The following is a 20,994-nucleotide window of genomic DNA, read 5'->3' as shown; positions in this document are numbered from 1 at the left end:
AAGGGTGTGAAGTTAGTGTCACACCCTTTTGGACTGTTTTGTGTTTTTTTTTTTTTTTTTTTTTTTTTTTTTCCCATGTATGCCCTTATTTGGTCTTTTCCTGTTCCGTTTCTAATTATGATGTCACTGTTTGATTGTTTTCACCTGTCCTCCCCTTATTAGTCAGTGTATTTAAGTTTGATGTGTTCCACGTCTGATCGTCGGTTCTTGTATTGTCATGCTCGTTCTGTTTCAGTCTCTCTGGTTTATTTTGAAGTCTTTACATTGTGTTTGTGTTTGGTTCCCTGCTGTTTCCTATCCATTTTCCTGTTCACGTTTTGGATTATTTAATAAAGTTACGTGTTCTGGATCTCTTCGCGCCTTCTCCTCATTCCCCGCAAATCACGCTTTGACAGTTAGGGACTTATAACAATGGGGCCAGATTAAACGTATGGACAACTGGGTCAAGGGGTACCACACAATACATTTTTGCCTGTTCAAATCTTTTGTGTTTTAGTTTTAATGGCTATTAAAAACTTTGTGATACCACATAGTAAAGCCACCTGTGTGGCAGTAGTATGGATGTTACTTATACTGGAATAAAGATAATGATTGACTTAAGTCACCACTGAGGACAATTAAAGGGCTCAAACACAACTATTAAAAAAGGTTCAAACATTCAGTGATGCTCCAGAAGGAAACACGATGAAAACAAATTTGAAGATCAAGGTAAATTGTAATGAATTTGTCTTCCGGGAAACATGCAAGTATCTTCTGTTGCTTCCAACGGGCAGTACTAAATGGAAAAAATATATATATTTCAACAAAATAAGTACAATTTGGAGATCTTCATCCTGTTATCTTCATCCTGTAATAGTTGCATTTGAGCCCCTCAGTTGTCCTCAGTGTGAACAGATGAATCTCAAAATCATTAATAAAAATCATTTAAATATGTAAAAGATGATGGAAAACTGAAGAATCTCCAGGACTTGGAGGATTTTTATGAAGAATAGTGCTTAGTTTAACTGTTCAGAACAAACAAGGGACTCATGAACAACCATCACCAAACAAAACAAAAAACAGTCGTAGATCATCCAGGTAATCACACACAGTATAAAGAACCAAGGGTTCCCAAACTTTTGAAGGGGGTTATTTTAATAATTTCAGCCATTTTTTTTTTGTCTTGTGGACTATACATAAACATCTTTTATGTCAAATATTTTACTCAGGACAGTATTTAATACAAACACGCATTTGTATAAACTTTCTTATTTAGTTAAAATTATTCACATTTTCACAGATTCTGCAAGGGGTTACCAAACTTTAGCATGTCACTGTACCTAATGCATATACACTGTATGAATATGAGGAGTATGTTGAGATACTTTGTAATAATGTCTTCTCACAGAATTCAGGAGTAGCATGTTTTCATAGACCAATATTCCATATCAAATAATGCTCCCAATGCAAACAAGTTATATTTTACACCATTAATCACTGCATATCCACTGTATGAATATGAGGAGCATGTTGAGATATTCTGTAATGTCTTGAAGATGCTATTACAGAATACACTGCTCCTGACATCTTAAAAACATAAGGAGTAGCATGTTTTGATAGACCAGTATCTCCTATCAAAAATGCTCCCACTTTATTTTACAGAACAGCAGGCCAGCCCTGAGAACTAAATAAAACAATTATGAAAGAAGACTGATTCTTTCATAATTTGGCAAAACAGTACATTTAGTTAGTTTTTAAAACCTCGCACCATATCACACAACATGACCGTTAGCATATTCTGATTTTCCCTGGGAATACCAGGTGCTGTAAGCTTTTTTCTTCACTACTGTACTGATACACTGGCTGAATTTTAAATAGCCCTCTTTTCACAGCAGTCCTCGCTTACGGCCATACCACCCTGAGCGCGCCCGATCTCGTCTGATCTCGGAAGCTAAGCAGGGTCGGGCCTGGTTAGTACTTGGATGGGAGACCGCCTGGGAATACCAGGTGCTGTAAGCTGGGAATACCAGGTGCTGTAAGCTTTTTCTTCACTACTGTTGACTACACTGATACACTGGCTGAATTTTAAATAGCCCTCTTTTCACAGCAGCCTCGCTTACTTACGGCCATACCACCCTGAGCGCGCCCGATCTCGTCTGATCTCGGAAGCTAAGCAGGGTCGGGCCTGGTTAGTACTTGGATGGGAGACCGCCTGGGAATACCAGGTGCTGTAAGCTTTTTTCTTCACTACTGATCTGATACACTGGCTGAATTTTAAATAGCCCACTTTTCACAGCAGCCCTCGCTTACGGCCATACCACCCTGAGCGCGCCCGATCTCGTCTGATCTCGGAAGCTAAGCAGGTCGGGCCTGGTTAGTACTTGGATGGGAGACCGCCTGGGAATACCAGGTGCTGTAAGCTTTTTTCTTCACTACTGTACTGATACACTGGCTGAATTTTAAATAGCCCTCTTTTCACAGCAGCTCTCGCTTACGGCCATACCACCCTGAGCGCCCCGATCTCGTCTGATCTCGGAAGCTAAGCAGGGTCGGGCCTGGTTAGTACTTGGATGGGAGACCGCCTGGGAATACCAGGTGCTGTAAGCTTTTTTTTTCTTCACTACTGTACTGATACACTGGCTGAATTTTAAATAGCCCTCTTTTCACAGCAGCAGCCCGATCTCGTCTGATCTCGCCATACCACCCTGAGGGAGCGCCCGATCTCGTCTGATCTCGGAAGCTAAGCAGGGTCGGGCCTGGTTAGTACTTGGATGGGAGACCGCCTGGGAATACCAGGTGCTGTAAGCTTTTGCTGTAAGCTTTTTTTTTTTCTTCACTACTGATCTGATACACTGGCTGAATTTTAAATAGCCCTCTTTTCACAGCAGCCTCGCTTACGGCCATACCACCCTGAGCGCGCCCGATCTCGTCTGATCTCGGAAGCTAAGCAGGGTCGGGCCTGGTTAGTACTTGGATGGGAGACCGCCTGGGAATACCAGGTGCTGTAAGCTTTTTTCTTTTTTCTTCACTACTGATCTGATACACTGGCTGAGTTTTAAATAGCCCACTTTTCACAGCAGTCCTCGCTTACGGCCATACCACCCTGAGCGCGCCCGATCTCGTCTGATCTCGGAAGCTAAGCAGGGTCGGGCCTGGTTAGTACTTGGATGGGAGACCGCCTGGGAATACCAGGTGCTGTAAGCTTTTTTCTTCACTACTGATCTGATACACTGGCTGAATTTTAAATAGCCCTCTTTTCACAGCAGCCCTCTTTTCACAGCAGCTCGCTTACGGCCATACCACCCTGAGCGCGCCCGATCTCGTCTGATCTCGGAAGCTAAGCAGGGTCGGGCCTGGTTAGTACTTGGATGGGAGACCGCCTGGGAATACCAGGTGCTGTAAGGCTTTTTCTTCACTACTGTACTGATACACTGGCTGAATTTTAAATAGCCCTCTTTTCACAGCAGCCCTCGCAGCTCTCGCGGCCATACCACCCTGAGCGCGCCCGATCTCGTCTGATCTCGGAAGCTAAGCAGGGTCGGGCCTGGTTAGTACTTGGATGGGAGACCGCCTGGGAATACCAGGTGCTGTAAGCTTTTTTTTTCACTACTGTACTGATACACTGGCTGAATTTTAAATAGCCCTCTTTTCACAGCAGCTCAGCTTTTTTTGGTTAGTACTTGGATGGGAGACCGCCTGGGAATACCAGGTGCTGTAAGCTTTTTTTTTTTTTTCTTCACTACTGTACTGATACACTGGCTGAATTTTAAATAGCCCTTTTCACAGCAGCCCTTTTCACAGCAGCCTCGCTTACGGCCATACCACCCTGAGCGCCCCGATCTCGTCTGATCTCGGAAGCTAAGCAGGGTCGGGCCTGGTTAGTACTTGGATGGGAGACCGCCTGGGAATACCAGGTGCTGTAAGCTTTTTTTTTTCACTACTGTACTGATACACTGGCTGAATTTTAAATAGCCCTCTTTTCACAGCAGCCACAGCAGCTCGCCATACCACCCTGAGCGCGCCCGATCTCCTGATCTCGGAAGCTAAGCCCGGTCTCCTGGTTAGTACTTGATCTCGGGAATACCAGGTGCTGTAGCACTGGGAATTTTAAATAGCGGGCCTGGCGCGCCCGATCTCGTCTGATCTCGGAAGCTAAGCAGGGTGGTTAGTACTTGGATGGGAGACCGCCTGGGAATACCAGGTGCTGTAAGCTTTTGGCTTTTTTCTTCACTACTGTACTGATACACTGGCTGAATTTTAAATAGCCCTCTTTTCACAGCAGCCTCGCTTACGGCCATACCATACCACCCTGAGCGCGCCCGATCTCGTCTGATCTCGGAAGCTAAGCAGGGTCGGGCCTGGTTAGTACTTGGATGGGAGACCGCCTGGGAATACCAGGTGCTGTAAGCTTTTTTTCTTCACTACTGATCTGATACACTGGCTGAATTTTAAATAGCCCACTTTTTCACAGCAGTACTCGGAAGCTACTGGGCCTGGTTAGTACTTGGATGGGAGACCGCCTTTGCTGTAAGCTTTTTTCTTCACTACTGTACTGATACACTGGCTGAATTTTAAATAGCCCTCTTTTCACAGCAGCCTTCGCTTACGGCCATACCACCCTGAGCGCGCCCGATCTCGTCTGATCTCGGAAGCTAAGCAGGGTCGGGCCTGGTTAGTACTTGGATGGGAGACCGCCTGGGAATACCAGGTGCTGTAAGCTTTTTCACAGCAGCTCTTCACTACTGATCTCGGAAGCTACACTGGTACTTTTTTTTTCTTCACTACTGATCTGATACACTGGCTGAGTTTTAAATAGCCCACTTTTCACAGCAGCTGATACACTGGCTGAATTTTAAATATACCACCCAGCAGTCCTCGCTTCGCGGCCATACCCCCCTGAGCGCCCCGATCTCGTCTGATCTCGGAAGCTAAGCAGGGTCGGGCCTGGTTAGTACTTGGATGGGAGACCGCCTGGGAATACCAGGTGCTGTAAGCTTTTGGCTTTTTCTTCACTACTGATCTGATACACTGGCTGAGTTTTAAATAGCCCACTTTTCACAGCAGTCCTCGCTTCGCGGCCATACCACCCTGAGCGCGCCCCCGATCTCGTCTGATCTCGGAAGCTAAGCAGGGTCGGGCCTGGTTAGTACTTGGATGGGAGACCGCCTGGGAATACCAGGTGCTGTAAGCTTTTTGCTTTTTTCTTCACTACTGTACTGATACACTGGCTGAATTTTAAATAGCCCACTTTTCACAGCAGCTGAATTTTAAATACCACCCTGAGCCCTGATCTCGGATACCACCCTGAGGGAGACGCCTGGGAATACCAGATCTCGTCTGATCTCGGAAGCTAAGCAGGGTCGGGCCTGGTTAGTACTTGGGAAGCTATGGGAGACTTGGATGGGAGACCTGGGAATACCAGTGCTGTAAGCTTTTTTTTTTTTCACTTGGATGGGAGATACCTGGGAATACCAGGTGCTGTAAGCTTTTTTCTTCACTACTGTACTGATACACTGGCTGAATTTTAAATAGCCCTCTTTTCACAGCAGCCCTCGCTTACGGCCATACCACCCTGAGCGCGCCCGATCTCGTCTGATCTCGGAAGCTAAGCAGGGTCGGGCCTGGTTAGTACTTGGATGGGAGACCGCCTGGGAATACCAGGTGCTGTAAGCTTTTGGCTTTTTTTCACTTGATCACTACACTGGCTGATTTTAAATAGCCCACTTTTCACAGCAGTCTTAAATAGCCCACCCTTTTCACAGCAGCCCTCGCTCTCTCGTCTGATCTCGGAAGCTAAGCCACCCGGGCCTGGTTAGTACTTGGATGGGAGACCGATCTCGGAATACTAAGGTGCTGTCTTTTTTTTCTTCACTACTGTACTGATACACTGGCTGAATTTTAAAGACTGGGAACAGCAGGTACGGCCATACCACCCTGAGCGCGCCCGATCTCGTCTGATCTCGGAAGCTAAGCAGGTGGATGGGAGACCGCCTGGGAATACCAGGTGCTGTGCTGTGTACTGATACACTGGCTGAATTTTAAATAGCCCTCTTTTCACAGCAGCCCTCGCTTACGGCCATACCACCCTGAGCGCAGGTGGGAATACTGCTGTTTTTGGCTTTTTCTTCACTACTGTACTGATACACTGGCTGAATTTTAAATAGCCCTCTTTTCACAGCAGCCCTCGCTTACGGCCATACCACCCTGAGCGCGCCCGATCTCGTCTGATCTCGGAAGCTAAGCAGGGTCGGGCCTGGTTAGTACTTGGATGGGAGACCGCCTGGGAATACCAGGTGCTGTAAGCTTTTTTCTTTACTACTGATCTGATACACTGGCTGAATTTTAAATAGCCCTTTTTTTCACAGATACACTGGCTGAATTTTAAATAGCCCTCTTTTCACAGCAGCCCTCGCCATACCACCCTGAGCGCGCCCGATCTCGTCTGATCTCGGAAGCTAAGCAGGGTCGGGCCTGGTTAGTACTTGGATGGGAGACCGCCTGGGAATACCAGGTGCTGTAAGCTTTTTTCTTCACTACTGATCTGATACTACTGATACACTGGCTGAATTTTAAATAGCCCACTTTTTCACAGCAGCCCTCCACAGCTTACGGCCATACCACCCCACCCTGAGCGCGCCCGATCTCGTCTGATCTCGGAAGCTAAGCAGGGTCGGGCCTGGTTAGTACTTGGATGGGAGACCGCCTGGGAATACCAGGTGCTGTAAGCTTTTGGCTTTTTCTTCACTACTGATCTGATACACTGGCTGAGTTTTAAATAGCCCACTTTTCACAGCAGTCCTCGCTTACGGCCATACCACCCTGAGCGCCCCCGATCTCGTCTGATCTCGGAAGCTAAGCAGGGTCGGGCCTGGTTAGTACTTGGATGGGAGACCGCCTGGGAATACCAGGTGCTGTAAGCTTTTTCTTTTTTTCTTCTAGACTGCCTGGGAATACCAGGTGCTGTAAGCTTTTTTTTTCTTCACTACTGTACTGATACACTGGCTGAATTTTAAATAGCCCTCTTTTCACAGCAGCCCTCGCTTACGGCCATACCACCCTGAGCGCGCCCGATCTCTGATCTCGGATCTCGAAGCTAAGCAGGGTCGGGCCTGGTTAGTACTTGGATGGGAGACCGCCTGGGAATACCAGGTGCTGTACTACTGTACTGATTTGGCTTTTTTTTTTCTTCACTACTGTACTGATACACTGGCTGAATTTTAAATAGCCCTCTTTTCAGCAGCAGTCGCTCGCTTACGCCCATACCACCCTGAGCGCCCGATCTCGTCTGATCTCGGAAGCTAAGCAGGGTCGGGCCTGGTTAGTACTTGGATGGGAGACCGCCTGGGAATACCAGGTGCTGTAAGCTTTTTTGGGAATACCAGGTGCTGTAAGCTTTTTTTTCACTACTGTACTGATACACTGGCTGAATTTTAAATAGCCCTCTTTTCACAGCAGCCTCGCTTACGGCCATACCACCCTGAGCGCCCGATCTCGTCTGATCTCGGAAGCTAAGCAGGGTCGGGCCTGGTTAGTACTTGGATGGATGGGGAGACCGCCTGGGAATACCAGGTGCTGTAAGCTTTTTTTTCACTACTGATCTGATACACTGGTTGCTGTAAGCTTTTTTTTCACTACTACTGATACACTGGCTGAATTTTACACTGGCTGACGGCCATTTTAAATAGCCCCTGGTTAGTACTTTTGGGAATACAGCAGCCTTTTTTCGCTACTGTACTGATACCATTTTACCACCCTGAGCGCGCCCGATCTCGTCTGATCTCGGAAGCTAAGCAGGGTCGGGCCTGGTTAGTACTTGGATGGGAGACCGCCTGGGAATACCAGGTGCTGTAATGCCAGGTGCTGTAAGCTTTTTTTTCTTCACTACTGACTGATACACTGGCTGAATTTTAAATAGCCCACTTTTCACAGCAGTCCTCGCTTACGGCCATACCACCCTGAGCGCGCCCCCGATCTCGTCTGATCTCGGAAGCTAAGCAGGGTCGGGCCTGGTTAGTACTTGGATGGATGGAGACCGCCTGGGAATACCAGGTGCTGTAAGCTTTTTTTTTTCACTACTGTACTGATACACTGGCTGAATTTTTAAATAGCCCACTTTTCACAGCAGCAGCAGCCTCGCTTACGGCCATACCACCCTGAGCGCGCCCGATCTCGTCTGATCTCGGAAGCTAAGCAGGGTCGGGCCTGGTTAGTACTTGGATGGGAGACCGCCTGGGAATACCAGGTGCTGTAAGCTTTTTAGTCTGCTCTGATCTCGGATAGGAAGCTAGGTTCGGGCAATTCAGTGGTTTTGGAAGGACAGGGTCGGGGAGACCCAAGAAGGCTGGACTGTGACGATGTGGATGTTTTTGCTTTGAATTGAAGTTATAAGGATTTTAAAAAGGAAAGCTTTTGTCTGTTTATTGGTAAAGGAAAAGATCTTGGCAAAGACCTAAGCAAAATAAACAATATGAAGTTACTTTGGAAAACGTGGAGGATGTTGAGCTACTAGTTGATGGACTAATGATTAAAGGAGTAAACTGTGAAGTAATCAGGCTACAGAATAAAGATTACGTTGTCTCGTTTATGCACTTGCCCGCTTACATTGATGATCAGGAAATTTTAAATAAGCTTAAAGGGTGGGGTGTTACCCCGATTTCAGAAATTAAAAGACGTATGTATCCGGGCACAAAGATCGAGGATGGAACGAGATTTGTAAAGTCTCGCTTCCCCAAAGAGGTTGTCTCCCTCCCGTACAGCACAAGGCTGGAAACAGCTGAAGGACCCCAATACTTTCGGGTGATGCACAGCCATCAGATTAAAACCTGTCGGTTGTGCATGAGCCCGGAACACATAATGAAGGACTGTCCAGAATTTAAGTGCTACAAATGTGAGGAGAGGGGACATTTTGCGAGGGATTGTAAGGCGATAAAGTGCCCGGATTGCAGGGAAATTTTAAATAATTGTGAATGCTGGTTTGAGAATGAGAGTCATGTGAGCGGGCAAGTGCATGAACGAGACAATGAGAAAGAGAAAGCAGACAACCTAAGTGGAACAAAAGACAGGGTGAAGCTGCTGAGATTAGTGGAAATGAAAATCAAGTGAAGCATACACTACAAGAACCAGAGATGGAAATGCAAAGGGAGGATGATGATACAGCTGAGAATGAAATGGATGGACTAGAACAAGAGGGACAAAAACATGAACAGCAGAGGGATGGATCAATGGAGCAGCAATCAGTACAATCAGTATTAGAAAATTCAGGGACATCACTGGACACTTCAGATTGTATAAAGAGTGGAGATGAACATTTTAATTACCAAGGAGAAGGGAAGACTGGAGGAGATTCAAGTTTAAGCAAAAGAAGAAAAAGGATAAAGGCAAAACCAAACGTAGAAGGGGCAAGGAAAAGAGGACTAAATAAAGATGTATTAAAGAATAGATATGAACTGTTGAAAGATATGGAGGAGGTGTAATGAACAGATGGTTTTATGACTGCTATTATTTATTTTTTCTTCATGCTTTTGAATCTGGTATCTTTTAATGCCAGAGGACTATCTGATTTTAACAAATTTGAAAAAGTGAAAGAAATGTTTAAAAATGAAGATGTTATTATGTTACAAGAAACAAACTGGAGAGAAATGCATATGTGTGAGATTAAGAAAAGATGGAGTGGGGACATATTTTACAATAATCAAGAGAATAGATATGGCAGTGGGGTGGCTTTTTTAATAAGGGAAAACACAAATGTTGTTTGTAAAGTTGTTTTTAAAGATAAGATTGGGAAATGTCTAGCAGTGGAATTGGAACATGAGGAAGACAAAATATTGGTGATTAATGTACACGCTCCCAATGAAGAGAGGGAAAAGAAGAATTATTTTAATGGTGTAAGGAGGTTTTTAACTAAGTACAAGCATGTCATTTTAATGGGGGATTTTAATACTGTTTTAAGTAAACTAGATGTGGCTGATGGCATGGTTTTTAGGAATGACTTGGGAAGGAAAGAACTGAAATCGATAATGGACAATTATATGATAGTTGATGTATGGAGAGAAAAGAATGGGAAAAGAAGGCAGTATTCAAGAAGACAAAAGGGGGGAAACTTTATATTTCAGTCAAGACTTGATTTTATATTGTGTTCGAGGCAGATAGAAGATTTTATAGAGAATGTGAATTACGGTGAAACTAGTTTAAGTGATCACAAGCCACTATATGTGAGATTTGATAAGAGTATAATCAAAAGAGGCCCGGGTGTGTGGATTTTAAATACAGAGGTTTTAAAAAGAGACACCTATATCCAGGAAGTTAAAGAGATTATTGAAAGAGAAAAGGCAAATGAAATGTATGTGGAAGATAAAAGAATGTGGTGGGAAAATGTTAAGTTTTTAATTAAATCACACACAATAAGATTTTGTAGACTGATAGAAAATGTAAAAGACATACAGAAAAAGAAACAAGAGAGAACTTACAAAAAGAGCTAAATCGGAAAGAAAAAGACATGCTTAAGATAAAAGAATTGGAAGATAAACTCAAAGATGCAGAAGAGAAAAAATATGAGGGTGCTCGCTTGAGAAGTAAAGCCCAATATATTGTGGAAGGTGAAAAATGCACAAAATATTTTTTTGATATAGAGAAGAAGAAGGGAAAGCTGAAATAATAAAAATAGTTAAAAATGAGATTGGTGAAGAAGTAAAAAATAATGAAGGGATACTAGAGGAAATAAAAAGATATTATGAGAAATTATTTACAACAGAAGGAGTGGAAGAAGATGGTGAAGAATTGCTTAAAATGATAGAAACAAAAGTGGGGAAAAGAAGAAAAAAATTTGTGTGATGAAGAGATAAGTGAAGGAGAAATAGAAAGAGCAATAAAAGAGCTCAATAAGAAGAAGAAGTCCAGGGATTGATGGTTTGGGGGTGAATTTTATATAGTTTTCAAGGATGTTTTAACTGGGATTTTAAAAGAAATGTACGATTAGGTTTTTTAAAAAGGGACAAATGAACTTAAGAATGAGCATGGGTTTGATGAAAGTTATCTATAAAAAAAAAAGAGACAAAATGGATCTAAAAAATTATAGACCCTTGACAATGTTAAATACTGATCTTAAAATTTTATCAAAGGTTTTAGCTAACAGGCTAAAAGAGGTGATGCCAAAAATTATTAAGTCCAACCAGGCATATGGAGTGAAAGGCAGAGACATAGCGGATACAACTTTAAGCATAAAAGACATTATAAGCTATATTAAGGGAGAAAAATTGAATGGATATGTCATAAGCCTAGATTTTGAAAAAGCATTTGATAGAGTTGAACATCAGTTTTTATTTGAGGTTTTAAAGAGGTTTGGGTTTGGGGAGAATTTTATTCAATGGATTCAAATTTTATATGGAGGGGTGGTTACAAGAATCAAATGCAATGGGTTTTTAACTAAATGTTTTAAACTCACAAGGTCAGTCAGACAGGGATGTCCACTTTCTGCACTTTTATATTCTCTGGTGGCGGAACCTTTAGGTTTAGCCATCAAAAAAGATGTAAATGTGAGGGAATAGAAATTGATGGGGTGCGGCGGAGAATACAATTTTTCAATACGCTGACGATACAACCTTGATATTAAGGGATATACAAAGTGTCAAAGCAGCAATGAATGTAGTGCAAAATTATTGTAAGAAATCGGGAGGCAAAATAAACGAAGATAAAACTGTATATATGAGGTTTGGCGGGGTACCTGTTTTAACAGATGTTTTTAAGTTCAAAGAAGTGGAAGAGATTAAGATTTTAGGAGTTTTAATGGGAAAGGATGACAAGAAAACAAGTGATTTTATGTGGGAGGGCATTTTAGGAGATATTGAGAGAAGGATAAATTGGTGGAAATTAAGAACTTTGTGCTTGAAAGGGAAGGTTTTAATTCTTAACGTTTTAATGGTTTCAAAGCTGTGGTATGCTTTATACGTGACCAGCATGCCTGTGTGGATAGAAAAGAGGCTAAAGCTTTGTTTTGTGGAGTTCCTGTGGGAGAAGAAGCCATCGAGAATAGCATACGATACACTCATAGGAGCGGTGGAGAAAGGAGGGTTGGGACTCATGGATGTGGGACAGAGAAAGAAAGCTCTGAGGGTGAAAATTGTTAAGAAGTTTATGGATGGTGGAATTGAAACCCCATGGAAAAAGACAATGATATACTTTTTAAACAAATGTGGGGATTTTAAATTGGGAGAGAGTATTTTGTGGATGAAAACGAAAAACTGGATGTGTAATGGGTTGCCTGATTTTTACAAAGAACTGATCTGTGCCTGGGGAGAGTTTTAAAAAAATGTGGAATATGTTCTGAAAGGAAGAAAGCACATTTTAAATCAACCACTGTTTTTAAACAAGAACATTGTAAATCAAGGGAAAGAGTTGTTTTATAAAAAGTGGTGGGATGTGGGTATCAACAGAGTGAGAGATGTATTGTATGAATTTAAAAAGGGATTTTTACCTGTTCAATATGTTATAGACACCATGGAAGAAGCCAAAGAAGAATATAACAAACAAGAGATTATGAACAAATATGAGATCATTAGGAACGCTATACCCCATGATTGGATAATGAAAATTGAAAGCATGGAACAGAATAAAAACAAGAAAGAGGTATATGCCATAATTGGGGGGAAAACATGTGTTTTTAAAGAGTGTACTGTGAAAATGTTTTACTGTGTTTTTAGAGATGAGGTTTTTAAGAAACCCAAAGCTAATGTTTATTGGCTCCAGAAGCACACCGAATTGACAGAGGAAAACATATGGAGCAACATGAAAGGGAAGCTTGTGGAGACAAAACTTGCTAACTCTGAGTACCTTTTCAGGCATAAGGCAATCTTCACAGACACCCTGTTGCATAAGATCGGAATGGAACAAAGCCCTTTATGCAAAGTATGCAATGAGGAGAACGAAACTTTCCTACACCTGTTTTTATGTTGCAAAGAATTGGACACTTTTAATATGGAATGCAAAAGACTTCTGGAACATTTGAAAGGGGACACTTATGGGACTAAAGAAGACTGGCATAAAACTGTAATGTTGGGTGAACACAGCAACAGTAAAAACTTTAAAGTCATCAACATTGTTGTCATGCTCATGAAAAGTGCCATATGGAAGAGGAGGGTATTGGCAAAATGTGAACAAACTGTAATGAGTGTAGGAGATATTCTTAAGAGGAAAGTTGAAAACTACCTTAAATGTCTATACTGAACCACCCACAGTGTGCATCCGTGTTTGGTGTATTTTTCTGGACTATTAATCTACTTTTTCATCTTTTTCTTTGAGCTTTTTAAACCACCTGACAGCAGCATCCGTGCTCGCTGGAGGGTGGTTTTCCTTTTTCTTTTTCTTTTTTTTCTTGCTTTTTTTGCAACTATGGATGGATTAACGGGTAACAACCTTGGACTGGTCGGAGAAGGACAAATGGCAAAGAATACTGGATTGGAACAAGAAAGAAACGAGGCCAACGATGATGGATTGGAACGAGAGACGAGCATAGTAAACAACGCTGGAACGGAGCGGGAAAGAAGTGGAATAAATGAAGCAGGACCGAAAAATGGACAACGAGAAAGAAATAATCAGTTTACGAGCAAAAGGAAATACTTAAAGGAGGCAACGGTGATAGTGAATGTGGAGGAAATAAATGAAGTGAGAGCTATGGACATTATCAAAGCGGTGACGGAAAAGTATGGAAATGGGAAAATTCTGGCTTTAAGGCCAAGGCAAGGGAAGGAGTATGAACTAACAATGGAAAACAAGGAAGTATGCCACGATCTTGCTGATGGATTATTAGTAAAAGGCGTAAACTGCGAAGTTAAAAAGTTGCAGAATAGAGACTATGTTGTCTCCTTCATGCACCTGCCTGCCTACCTTGATGATGAAATTATTTTAAATAAATTGGAGGGCTGGGGTGTTTTCCCCCTATCAAAAATAAAAAGGCGGCTTTATCCGGGCACGAACATCGAGGATGGTACGCGCTTTGTGAAAGTGCGGTTCCCCAGGGAGATCGTCTCCCTTCCATATAGCACAAAGCTGGAGATGGCCGAAGGGCCTCAGTTTTTCCGGGTAATGCACAGCAACCAGGTAAAGACCTGTAAGCTGTGCATGAGCCCGGATCACCTGGTGAAGGACTGCCCAGACTTTCAGTGCTACAAATGTGAGGAGAGGGGACATTTTGCGCAGGACTGCGATGCCGTAAGGTGCCCGGAATGCCGTAATTTTTTAAATAAATGTGAATGTTGGATGGAGGAAGAGGAAGGAGGGGGCGACATCCAGGTGGGTGGGCAGGTGCATGAGGGAAGCAACGAGGAGGAGCAATCGGCGACGCCAGCGCAAGCGCAACAAATCCCGCGGAGGAAGACAAAAATGGTGCGGAAGCAAGGAATGAGGTCGCAGAGAACGAAAGAGACAACCAAACGGGGCAAACAGTGATTTTAACCTGGACACCGATGGAGATCACGCCCAGTTTTAAAGACTTACTGGAGGCTGCGGAAAAGGACGAGCAAAAGGAGCAAATTGACAGTGGGAGAGAAGAAAGGGAGGAGCAGACGGAGAAAGACAAAATCGTGAGGAGACAAACAAGACGATCATCAAAGGTAACGCCAAAACTGGATATACCTAAGAAAGTCATAAAAAAAGGACAAATAAAACATCGTAGTCGTTATGAAGTGTTAAGGGGTCTGGAGGAGGAGAAAGAGGACTGAGATGTTGGTTTTTAAGTATTTACATCTTTTAATGGTCTTAAGTTGCGTGACTTTTAATGCGAGGGGTCTATTGGACCTTAAAAAATTTCAGAATGTAATAGAGAAATGCAAAAGGGCAGATGTCATTGCGTTGCAAGAAACAAACTGGAGAGATGATGTAATGGATGTATTTAAAAGGGAATGGGAAGGAGGGCTGTTTTACAATAATGGTGATGGAAGGATGGGGAGAGGTGTGGCTTTTTTAATGAAGGAGAATGTTTTTAAAATGAGTAAAGTAATGCACAAAGATCAATTGGGGAAATGTATTGTAGTGAAGACAAAATATGAGGGGAGAGATATAATCTTACCGAACATACATGCACCGACGGAGGAGAAAGAAAAGAAAGACTTTTTTAATGTTTTACAGAGTGTTTTTAAAAAATATAAGGAAATCATTATGTTGGGGGATTTTAATACGGTTTTTAGCAAACAAGACATAGCGGAAGGAATGGTTTTCAAATCAGATACTGGAAGAAAGGAATTAAAACTGCTGATGAGGGAAAATAAAATGGTTGACATTTGGAGAGAAAGAAACGAAAGGAAAAGGGAGTTTTCAAGAAGGCAAATTGTAGGGAATTTCATATGTCAAACTAGGATAGATTTTATTCTATGTACAAGAAATTTAGAGGACTACATAGAGAAAATAAGGTATGAAGAAACGGTCCTAAGTGATCATAAGTTCCTATTTTTTAGTTTAGATCTGGAAAATGTACAAAGAGGGCCAGGGGTATGGGTTTTAAATACTGAAATCTTAAAAAATAAAGACTATGTTGAAAGGATAAAACGAATTATAGAACAGGAAAAGGGAAATCAAATGTATAGTGAAGACAAGAGGCTATGGTGGGAAAATGTAAAATTTCTAGTTAAGAAAAGTTCAATAGAATACAGTAGTGTAATACAAAAATGTAAGAGACAACGAGAAAAAATAATAAGAGAAGCTCTAGAAAAGGAACTGAAACAATCGAAAAATGATATACAAAAGGTAAAAGAGTTGGAAGGGAAATTGAAAGAAATAGAGGAAATGAAATATGAAGGAGCAAGACTAAGAAGTAAAGCAAAATACACAGTAGAAGGAGAAAAATGCACTAAATTCTTTTTTGATTTGGAGAAAAAAAAGGGGAGAGCTGAAACAATTAAAATGATAAGGGGGGGGGAAGGGAAACATTATAAGTGAAAGTGAGGGAATTCTAAAAGAAATAAAGAGTTACTATGAGGGACTTTTTAGAACAAAGGGAGTAGGAAAGAAAGAAATTATTGGAACAGATAACGACGAAAGTAGATGAAGTGGATAAAATGGAATGTGATCAGGAAATTAAAGAGGAAGAAATTAGAAGAGCAATAGGTGAGTTGAACAGAAAGAAAAGTCCGGGAATAGACGGTTTAAGTAGTGAATTTTACATTTGTTTTAAAGAGATATTAATACCAATTTTAATGGACGTTTTTAAAGATATTTTTAAAAAAGAGGAGTTGAACAAAAGAATGGGGATGGGATTGATGAAATTAATATACAAAAAGAAAGGAGAGAAGGTAGATCTGAAAAATTACAGACCAATCACGATGCTAAATACGGACCTAAAAATTCTAGCTAAGATTCTAGCAAATAGACTAAAAGAAGTGTTGCCTAAAATAATTCAAACTACCCAAGCATATGCGATCAAAGGAAGGGACATAGCGGATATCACAATGAGTATTAGAGATGTAATAGAATATTTGGAGGAGAAGAAAGAAGAAGGATATTTAATTAGCCTTGATTTTGAAAAAGCTTTAGATAGGGTCGAACACGAGTATTTACTCGAAGTGCTTAAAAGTTTTGGATTTGGGGATGTTTTTAGGAAATGGATACAGATTTTATACAAAGGGGTCATAACGAGAATAAAATGTAACGGGTTTTTAACAGATTGTTTTAAAATAACAAGATCAGTTAGGCAGGGATGTCTGCTCTCCGCGTTATTATATTCGCTTGTGTCAGAGCCGTTAGGATTAATGATAAACGGAGAATGCAAAATAAGAGGAGTTCAGATCGAGGAGGATGAGGTAAATGGGAGGGTCTTCCAGTACGCGGACGACACCACTTTAATAGTTAAAGGGGAGGAGAGCGTCAAAGAGGCAATGAAGCTTATACAGATTTATTGTAAGGGATCGGGGAGTAAAATAAATGAAGACAAGACTGTATACATGAGATTTGGAAGCGCAATGGGTTTAACGAAATGTTTTAATTTCAAAGAAGTTGACGAAATAAGGATTTTAGGGGTTTTAATGGGGAAAGATAGGCGGAAAGTAAGAGATAAAATGTGGGAAGAATTAATAACAGGAATAGAGCGGAGGCTGAACTTCTGGAAACTGAGGACTTTAACTTTAAAAGGGAAAGTTTTAGTTTTAAATGTTTTAATGGTATCGAAGTTGTGGTATGTTCTATATGTGGTAGAAATGCCTGTATGGATAGAAAAAGGTTGAAAAGATGCTTTCTTGAGTTTTTATGGGAGGGTAAACCCCCAAGAATAGCTTATAATACGCTCTTAGGGGAGATAGAGAGGGGTGGTTTAGGTTTAATGGATGTGGAACAGAGGAAAAATAGTCTAAGAGTTAAAATGGTCAAAAAATATCTAGACAAAGAGAATAAATCAGAGTGGAAAAAAACAATGAGATATTTTATAAACAAATGTGGGAATTATAAATTGGAAGATGGAATTTTGTGGATGAAAACAAAAAACTGGATGACGGAAGGTTTACCTGAGTTTTATAGGGAAATTTTTAATGCGTGGGGGAAGTTTTTAGAAAAAATTGAATATGATCCGCACGGAAGAGAAAGCATTTTAAATCAACCTTTGTTCTTAAATAATAACATCTTAAAACAAGGGAAGGTTTTATTTTATAAGAAATGGTTGGATGTCGGGATAACAAGAGTGAGAGATGTGTTATACGAATTTAAAGAAGGGTTTCTACCAGAGCAGTATGTCATAGATACAATGGAGGAGGCAAAAGAAGAATACAGTAGACAAGAAATCAAAAACAATTTTAACACAATCAAGCAGGCTATTCCAAGGGAATGGATTAAAAGAATAGAAAGTGGGGAAGGAGAAAAAGAAAGGAACGTCTATGCGAAAATGGCGGGGAAACTTCATGATTTCAAAGAGTGTACTGTCAAACAGTTTTATTGTTCTTTTAGAGACTGTGTTTTTAAAGAACCAATTGTGAATAAGTTTTGGATGCAAAGTTTTAAAAATGTCAACGAGAATGTAATATGGGGAAACATGGGAGGGAGATGTGTGGAAACCAAGCTGGGATGTCTAGAGTATTTTATAAGGCATAAGATGATTTTTACAGATTTAATTTTAAACAAGACTGGAATGGAACGTGACCAAGTGTGCAAGGTGTGTCAAGAAAGGGACGAAGGTTTTTTACATCTGTTTTTATATTGTAAGCACTTGGAAGGTTTTCTAAAAAAGTGTAAAGAGCTAACTAAGAATTTGGTTGGTGAATGGGATGAAAACGAAATAGAATGGAATAGAGTGGTGATGCTTGGATGGGAAAAGAAATGTCAAAATAAGATGTTTATCAACCTCTGTATAATGCTAATGAAAAGTGCAATTTGGGAAAGGAGAATTGTTGCTAAAAAAGAAAAAACAGTGATGGATGTTTGGAAATTGTTCAAAATGAAAACAGAAGGGTATTTGGAAAGATTGTATGTGTATTTTAAGAATGAAGATATGCTGGATCAATTTTACAAATTACTGTCACCAAAAGTCTGTCAAGTTTTGAAGGAAATGAACTGGGATCTGTTAAGTCGCTTCGATGGATGAATTAGTATGAAATGCTGAATGACCAAAAGAAAAGTGATGTTTATCAAATGGCTAAAAAATTGGCTTTGTATCTTTTATAATGTTTTCTGTTCTTTGTACCTTTTAAAATGTCTTATGTTTTTTAATTGTTTGGAATTTTTTCAATAAAAAAAAAAAAAAAAAAAAGCACACCCGATCTCGTCTGATCTCGGAAGCTAAGCAGGGTCAGGCTTGGTTAGTTCTTGGATGGGAGACCGCATGGGAATACCAGGTGCTGTAAGCTTTTGGCTTTTCTTCACTACTGATATAATATGTTGGCCTTCAGGGGGGTTGACCTTTAAATAGGCTCAGAGGCTTAGAATCACCTTTTGTTTAAAAAGCTAAAAGTTATATTAGTTGAAAGTGTTCCCCCTGACAGCTTTTTGCTGTTTGGGGGGTCAGGAGTTCTCCAGGATGTCGGATGAAGGCATGCCATCTAGCAGAGACGCCAAAATGAAGGACGGACAAGTTGCGAATAGAAACCCCAATGAAAAGGATAATGAAATAGGGGTTTGAGCCAGCAGTGGAGTGAACTGTGATCAAGTGGGAAAATCAGGGAACAGGAGAGAGGTATGTGGAGAGGTCGGAGAGAAATACTCCAAGGAATTAACAGTTGAAGTGGAGGTGGCAGAAACGGAAAACATTTCTATGATGGATCTGTTGAGAGGGTTGAAGATGGTGTGTGGAGAAGTGGTGGGATGCAGAGTGAGAGGAGAAAGAACTTATGAGTTGACGATGAAAAATAAGGATGCAAAGAAGAAATTAATGGATGGAGTGAGAATAAAAGGAGCTATGGTGCACGCCAGAGACATTGTAAACAATGACATGGTTGTGTCATTCATCAACCTGCCAGTGTATTTGGAGGATGAGAAGATACTAGATAAACTGCAAGAGTGGGGAGTGAAACCACTGTCTGCAATTAAGCGACGTGTATGGCCTGGAACAGACACTGTAGATGGAACAAGATTTCTGAAAGTGCGTTTCACCGATCAAGTGCATTCACTCCCTTACTCAACAAGATTTGACACCCTAAGAGGCGCGGAGTACTTCCGTGTTATTCACGACAGACAGGTGCGCGTCTGCAGATTGTGTGTTAAACCGGGACATTTGTTCAGAGAATGCCCAGAGTTCAAATGCTTTAGATGTGGCAAAATGGGTCATTATGCCAGAGAGTGTGGAGAGCAAGCAGAAAGAGTGACGGAGGAGGAGAGAGGACAAAAGGATCATGACGACAGAAGAGGGAAGGGATCAACAAGAGGAGCCAAACAAGGAGGCTATCAATGCTGTGGAAAGTACAGAGGACAGAGGTGACAGCAGTGAAGGAGAGGATAAAGCTAGGTGGGGTTGGAGTGTGGAATCAGCGGGCAAAGAGGCTGACGATGAAGAAGGGATGGAGCAGGAAGATGATGGTGAGGAAGAAGTGGAGGATAAGGAAGGGGGAACTGAGGACAAAAGAGGGGTGAGGCGAGAGACAGCTCTTCAAAAAAGTGGTGATGGAAGAGAAGAAGGGGGAGAGACAAGCCTTCAAAGGTTGCAGACAATGGTCCAGAGATGAAGTGCTAAAAGAAAGGCGGACAAGGACAAAGATAGAATTGAACAGATAAAAGAACTGCGCTCTGGTATGTGAATTTTTGTTTAGCATCACACATTTTGATGAAACGTAAAGGTTTTTTTTTTTGGTTTCTTTTTCTTTTTGGTTTCTCTTATGATTACGTTTACCTCAATAAATGTCAATGGTCTGAGGAATATAAATAAGATGAAAGCACTAAAATACTCATATCGCAGTGATATTATTTGTATCCAGGAAACTAATTGGGATGATGATAAAGTGAGAGAAGTAAGGGAGGTATGGAAGGGAGAAATATATTATAATAATGGTTCAAGGAATGCAAGGGGTGTGGCAAAGATAATAAGAAATAATAAAATGGAAAATATAAAAGAGGTGTACAGGGATCAGGTTGGTAGAATATTAGTAATAGAGTTTAAATACAAGGGAGTTGATTTCAGATTAATTAACATATATGTTCCTAATGTGGAAAAAGATAAGAGGGAGTGCATAAAAGAACTAAAAGGTTTAATTGTGGGAAGAAGTATAATAGTGGGTGATTTTAATAATAAATGCAGTAGGTTGGATGTTGGGAAGGGAGGCAGTTTTAGGTGGGAGAAGTCAAGAGTAATGTTAATGGAAGTGATGAGAGAAAAGGGATTGTTGGATGTGTGGAGATATGAGAACCCTGAAAAAAGAGAGTTCACAAGGAGGCAGATGAAGGAGGGGAGGCTAAAGCAGAGTAGGATTGATTTGGTACTGGTGCAAGGAGAAACCATAAGCTATATTGAAGGTATAAGGCACCAGCAAAATAGTTTTAGCGAACACGATGGAGTAAGGTTTGGAATCAAAGTTGGAAGGAGGGAGGTGGGAGGAGGGATGTGGATACTAAATGCAGGAT

At 41.3% G+C, this 20,994-nt stretch overlaps 20 non-coding genes and 5 pseudogenes across 20 annotated transcripts; all 25 read left to right on the top strand.

Moving 5' to 3' along the window:
- The first annotated feature begins 1,879 nt into the window (after nucleotides 1–1,879).
- LOC127159747 (5S ribosomal RNA) lies at nucleotides 1,880–1,998 on the top strand. Its single transcript, XR_007826538.1, has one exon. It is a non-coding gene; the product is annotated as a 5S ribosomal RNA (ribosomal RNA).
- Nucleotides 1,999–2,097: 99 nt separating this feature from the next.
- On the top strand, nucleotides 2,098–2,216 carry LOC127159749 (5S ribosomal RNA). Its single transcript, XR_007826540.1, has one exon. It is a non-coding gene; the product is annotated as a 5S ribosomal RNA (ribosomal RNA).
- Nucleotides 2,217–2,283: 67 nt separating this feature from the next.
- On the top strand, nucleotides 2,284–2,401 carry LOC127159755 (5S ribosomal RNA). The gene has a single exon (XR_007826545.1). It is a non-coding gene; the product is annotated as a 5S ribosomal RNA (ribosomal RNA).
- Nucleotides 2,402–2,468: 67 nt separating this feature from the next.
- On the top strand, nucleotides 2,469–2,586 carry LOC127159753 (5S ribosomal RNA). The gene has a single exon (XR_007826543.1). It is a non-coding gene; the product is annotated as a 5S ribosomal RNA (ribosomal RNA).
- Nucleotides 2,587–2,667: 81 nt separating this feature from the next.
- Nucleotides 2,668–2,787, top strand: LOC127159767 (uncharacterized; annotated as a pseudogene).
- An 84-nt stretch (nucleotides 2,788–2,871) lies between these two features.
- On the top strand, nucleotides 2,872–2,990 carry LOC127159746 (5S ribosomal RNA). Its single transcript, XR_007826537.1, has one exon. It is a non-coding gene; the product is annotated as a 5S ribosomal RNA (ribosomal RNA).
- A 74-nt stretch (nucleotides 2,991–3,064) lies between these two features.
- LOC127159772 (5S ribosomal RNA) lies at nucleotides 3,065–3,183 on the top strand. Its single transcript, XR_007826556.1, has one exon. It is a non-coding gene; the product is annotated as a 5S ribosomal RNA (ribosomal RNA).
- An 82-nt stretch (nucleotides 3,184–3,265) lies between these two features.
- On the top strand, nucleotides 3,266–3,384 carry LOC127159750 (5S ribosomal RNA). Its single transcript, XR_007826541.1, has one exon. It is a non-coding gene; the product is annotated as a 5S ribosomal RNA (ribosomal RNA).
- A 72-nt stretch (nucleotides 3,385–3,456) lies between these two features.
- LOC127159754 (5S ribosomal RNA) lies at nucleotides 3,457–3,575 on the top strand. Its single transcript, XR_007826544.1, has one exon. It is a non-coding gene; the product is annotated as a 5S ribosomal RNA (ribosomal RNA).
- Nucleotides 3,576–3,787: 212 nt separating this feature from the next.
- Nucleotides 3,788–3,905, top strand: LOC127159751 (5S ribosomal RNA). The gene has a single exon (XR_007826542.1). It is a non-coding gene; the product is annotated as a 5S ribosomal RNA (ribosomal RNA).
- A 360-nt stretch (nucleotides 3,906–4,265) lies between these two features.
- On the top strand, nucleotides 4,266–4,389 carry LOC127159756 (5S ribosomal RNA). Its single transcript, XR_007826546.1, has one exon. It is a non-coding gene; the product is annotated as a 5S ribosomal RNA (ribosomal RNA).
- A 191-nt stretch (nucleotides 4,390–4,580) lies between these two features.
- On the top strand, nucleotides 4,581–4,699 carry LOC127159771 (5S ribosomal RNA). The gene has a single exon (XR_007826555.1). It is a non-coding gene; the product is annotated as a 5S ribosomal RNA (ribosomal RNA).
- A 158-nt stretch (nucleotides 4,700–4,857) lies between these two features.
- Nucleotides 4,858–4,975, top strand: LOC127159764 (uncharacterized; annotated as a pseudogene).
- Nucleotides 4,976–5,049: 74 nt separating this feature from the next.
- Nucleotides 5,050–5,170, top strand: LOC127159762 (5S ribosomal RNA). Its single transcript, XR_007826552.1, has one exon. It is a non-coding gene; the product is annotated as a 5S ribosomal RNA (ribosomal RNA).
- A 363-nt stretch (nucleotides 5,171–5,533) lies between these two features.
- Nucleotides 5,534–5,652, top strand: LOC127159769 (5S ribosomal RNA). The gene has a single exon (XR_007826554.1). It is a non-coding gene; the product is annotated as a 5S ribosomal RNA (ribosomal RNA).
- A 513-nt stretch (nucleotides 5,653–6,165) lies between these two features.
- LOC127159757 (5S ribosomal RNA) lies at nucleotides 6,166–6,284 on the top strand. Its single transcript, XR_007826547.1, has one exon. It is a non-coding gene; the product is annotated as a 5S ribosomal RNA (ribosomal RNA).
- A 100-nt stretch (nucleotides 6,285–6,384) lies between these two features.
- Nucleotides 6,385–6,502, top strand: LOC127159765 (uncharacterized; annotated as a pseudogene).
- An 81-nt stretch (nucleotides 6,503–6,583) lies between these two features.
- Nucleotides 6,584–6,707, top strand: LOC127159759 (5S ribosomal RNA). The gene has a single exon (XR_007826549.1). It is a non-coding gene; the product is annotated as a 5S ribosomal RNA (ribosomal RNA).
- A 73-nt stretch (nucleotides 6,708–6,780) lies between these two features.
- Nucleotides 6,781–6,899, top strand: LOC127159748 (5S ribosomal RNA). The gene has a single exon (XR_007826539.1). It is a non-coding gene; the product is annotated as a 5S ribosomal RNA (ribosomal RNA).
- Nucleotides 6,900–7,018: 119 nt separating this feature from the next.
- On the top strand, nucleotides 7,019–7,140 carry LOC127159770 (uncharacterized; annotated as a pseudogene).
- An 88-nt stretch (nucleotides 7,141–7,228) lies between these two features.
- Nucleotides 7,229–7,345, top strand: LOC127159760 (5S ribosomal RNA). The gene has a single exon (XR_007826550.1). It is a non-coding gene; the product is annotated as a 5S ribosomal RNA (ribosomal RNA).
- Nucleotides 7,346–7,438: 93 nt separating this feature from the next.
- Nucleotides 7,439–7,560, top strand: LOC127159763 (5S ribosomal RNA). The gene has a single exon (XR_007826553.1). It is a non-coding gene; the product is annotated as a 5S ribosomal RNA (ribosomal RNA).
- A 154-nt stretch (nucleotides 7,561–7,714) lies between these two features.
- LOC127159766 (uncharacterized) lies at nucleotides 7,715–7,833 on the top strand (annotated as a pseudogene).
- Nucleotides 7,834–7,916: 83 nt separating this feature from the next.
- Nucleotides 7,917–8,040, top strand: LOC127159761 (5S ribosomal RNA). Its single transcript, XR_007826551.1, has one exon. It is a non-coding gene; the product is annotated as a 5S ribosomal RNA (ribosomal RNA).
- Nucleotides 8,041–8,114: 74 nt separating this feature from the next.
- On the top strand, nucleotides 8,115–8,233 carry LOC127159745 (5S ribosomal RNA). Its single transcript, XR_007826536.1, has one exon. It is a non-coding gene; the product is annotated as a 5S ribosomal RNA (ribosomal RNA).
- Nucleotides 8,234–20,994: the final 12,761 nt, after the last annotated feature.

The sequence above is a fragment of the Labeo rohita genome, unplaced genomic scaffold, assembly GCF_022985175.1.
Source record: "Labeo rohita strain BAU-BD-2019 unplaced genomic scaffold, IGBB_LRoh.1.0 scaffold_248, whole genome shotgun sequence".
Taxonomy (NCBI): Eukaryota; Metazoa; Chordata; class Actinopteri; order Cypriniformes; family Cyprinidae; genus Labeo; species Labeo rohita.
This window is presented reverse-complemented; position numbering and strand designations above follow the sequence as displayed.